This window comes from Perna viridis, chromosome 1 (genome assembly GCF_037379345.1).
Source record: "Perna viridis isolate PV_CMFRI_1.1 ecotype Kerala chromosome 1, ASM3737934v1, whole genome shotgun sequence".
Lineage (NCBI taxonomy): Eukaryota > Metazoa > Mollusca > Bivalvia > Mytilida > Mytilidae > Perna > Perna viridis.
Window position 1 is genome coordinate 58,091,831 of NC_142445.1, and position 3,629 is coordinate 58,095,459.

Genomic DNA, 3,629 nt, shown 5'->3' on the forward strand with positions numbered 1-3,629 from the left:
GTGTACTTTAAAATCATACATGTAATATACTATAAAAGTGTATGAATTTTGTTTACATGTGTGGGTAATTTGCCTCCATGTTGTCAGTAAGCAGAAAGGGTAAAATTATGGATTTTCATTATTATTTAATCAAGTAAATTTTGTGAAGAATTTCAACAGTCAATAGATTTTGATGTCCCAAAGTAAAGGTAAAAGACTGGAGAATGGCAACATATATTTATTGTTTCATTTATTTAAAATACAAGGAATACAAATACTTTCAACAATTATCATTACACTATTATCTAGTACACATTTATCATGATACCTGTAAAAAATATACTAAGCTACTATTTTTCCTTCATTCCTCTTGGTGCACAAAACGAATCCTTACAGCATATGAAGTTTTCAACTTGCCATGGGTAAATGTAACTAAGTACCTAACTTTCCCTGACCCAAATTTCACTTGCCCTGGGTAACAGGAATAGGAATCCTAGAAGACTGCTTTAAGTAATAAACTGGTTGGTTATGCAAAATTTGTGTTCACAGCACAGAGTTATATATAAATCCTTGTTCACAGTAATGGTTAAGTTTAAATTTAAAAGTATGGTTTAATTGGACTGTCCATTGTGTTGGCTTCATGTGTAAACACAAGTGGAAAAAAAGAGATAGACAACTTAATGCATACTGTATATGCATGCACAAATGTATATAGTAAATGTACCCGATATCAGAATAATGAAATTTCCACTGGGCTTTGCCACATATAAGAAACAAGAACATACTTAATGTATTCAATTTTCTTTAATTATACATGTACAGTTATATCACATTTTACCACAGTATGTCTTATACCAGATACTGAAAACATTTGCAACTGTATTGTTTTACATTTTTATATTAAGAGTCAGTCTTGAACAGATAACTGGAAATAGGTAAATACATCTAATATTTAATCTGCGCCTTCCTCATGCTCAAAATATAATGTGTTGATTCTCCCATACTAAACATTTACTGAATTTAAGTCATTGTGTGTCCAATATGCTGTTGAAATGGGTCAAATCAGTTGAATAATTGACATGCAAGTCATGTTTCCTTCTGCTTCATATACATGTGCATTGTCTATTAATTCAATTCACACTGCTTAGGATGCTGAAAATTAAAACAAACCAGTATCAATATACATGTAATACATATAAAAATTGAAAGCTTTTCATAATTGTAAGCTTTTAATATCTATATATGATTATAAATTGCATGTACATTGTACTTGTACTATTTTGTTAAGACCTGATTGAAAAGGATGGTAACAGCTGTGATACCGCACTTGATTGTGTTTTATAATGCAACTTCAGTATGTATTCAATACATTGTTAAGTAGAAAATACATGTTTAATGACAGTTCCCTGGTGGACTCATGTCATATTTAGCAATGAGTAGGAGGTTCGATTCCTCTTGTTCTGTAAATAATTTTAAAATTGAATGGTTAAATGAAATAAATTAAAATGAAAAAGGAACAACCATTTGATCTTTATGGGAAGAGCTACATTTGTAAACTATCCTGCCTTATTATTTTGTGAAAAAAAAGGTCCTGCCTTTATTATTTTAACAATTTTATTAGGACAATCATTGATCCGTTTTTTTTTTTTTTTTTTGTTTTGTTTCATAAAGTGAATATTTCAATATTTCTTTTTTATTTCATTTTTAAGCATACCTCCCCCCCCCACAAAAAAACACACACACATACGCATACACATACATGTAAAGTGCAATTGTTACAATGTATTTCTGACTTACTGTTGTCTGTTATTTTTGGTTTGTAGTACTGTAGTTTCTAAGCATATTTTTAATACTGTAATTAAGACAACTTGACTGGTAATGTGTTTGAAATAAATGTACATTTTGTAAACGAAGGTTAATTTCATAATACTGCCTTTCATGATCAAATTTCTATCTTAGTAACTGCATCAATAATAAGCAAATTTTTATCGTTGATGAAATTAATCTTTTTTACGATCGCAGCATCTCATACATTATGTATTTTAATGGGAGGTTCCTAAGAACACACATAAGAAATGGCGGACTAGCAAAATATGAACTACAAACTAGGCATGTGTAGAATGAGCTGTAAATGTGAGCTAGATCAATAAGATTTCTCTAAAATGCAAATTAATATCATAAATGATGATAAATCATTGTAAAACCTTATCATAATTATGAAAACATTAGGTTCAAATGGGCAAAATCAAGTTTTTTCATAAAACCAAGGCTCGGTTTTACCAGGACAATAATAAACATGGCTTTTCCACTTACCTGGTTAATTTCTTTTTATATCTACCGAATGTGTGTATCTCCTTATGATAAATCCAAAATTTACAACTTTCTGAATCGATATATTATAATTTCACGTAAATCTGTCCATTCGATCGCTAGAAATTACATTTTGAAAAAGTTGTGTTTAAAATCTTGAAGTCATACAGAAAATTTTAACATGGCGGCAACCGAAAGATTGAGTCCCCTGGAACTACCACTTGTACAGCCATTGCACATACAAATAGTCTCAGGTCTAATCGTCCTCGATAATGACAAGGTCCGATAAATTCCTAATAGCAAAGGATGGTTACCTGTTTGGAACGACTATGTTCGGATAACAGTCAGAAAAAAATCCTTTTCGGGCGTGGCTGTTCTTTTGAGGTTCTGTTGTGGAACATTGAAGTTCCCAAATAATCGCAGAATTTTTCATTAGAAATTTTAGCTCTTCAATCATTTAAGTAAATGTCTCTCTTCATTGAAATGATAGTAAAATCCTAATGAAAATGCTGGTGTTGATGAATGAGTTGCACTTATCCTTAAAATGGACCTCTTTTCCTGGTTCCCCCGACCTATCCATTTTTCAAAACATCTTTTTTTACTTGAGTATTATATTTTAAGGGCGAAATTTGATCGGGGGAATTTCTTATTTATAACGTTTTTAAAAAAATACAACTGACCAATCGATTGACCAGCAAAAATTAATACTATACAACCTCCGATATTCAAAAAATGCTTTATAACTTGATGGAAAATTTCGACCAAATCAATTCTCCTAACGTTGGAAAAATTTTGTATTCGCCCAAAATGGCAAGGGCGAGTATATATATATATATATATATATATATATATATATATATATATATATATATATATATATATATATATATATTCTAAAAGTGTTTTCTTTTAAACTTATCTCCTCGAAACAAACACTTGGTTTTGTTATTTATATTTTTGTGTGCAATTTGCAAAACTTATAAGCAAAAACACATACACAGACACACACACAAAAACATTAAAAACAGATAAAATTCTTGCTAAAAACTGAACTATATATTAGCAAGTGTTTACTAAAACGATATGACAAATATAACTATCTGCTTTGCCAAATTGTTCAGAGTTCTCAATCTAAATTGCATAATATTTTAATGTTCGAAGAAATAAATATGTTATGATGGGATTAACAAAATTGTCAACAATCGACTGGTAATTTAATACGTTTTGTTGAATTTATTTATTCATTTCAACATTCAACATTTCGTAACATTCACACATTCACATTTTATTTATTATCATTACTATATATATAATATATACTATATGTCTAAATATGTTTA

General features: G+C 29.5%; 1 long non-coding RNA gene across 1 annotated transcript; it reads right to left on the reverse strand.

The window, feature by feature from the left end:
• Nucleotides 1–202: 202 nt before the first annotated feature.
• Nucleotides 203–2,286, reverse strand: LOC148629555 (uncharacterized). Its single transcript, XR_015916838.1, has 2 exons — nucleotides 1,777–2,286; nucleotides 203–1,131 (listed from the first exon to the last, which is right to left on the reverse strand). It is a non-coding gene; the product is annotated as an uncharacterized LOC148629555 (long non-coding RNA).
• Nucleotides 2,287–3,629: the final 1,343 nt, after the last annotated feature.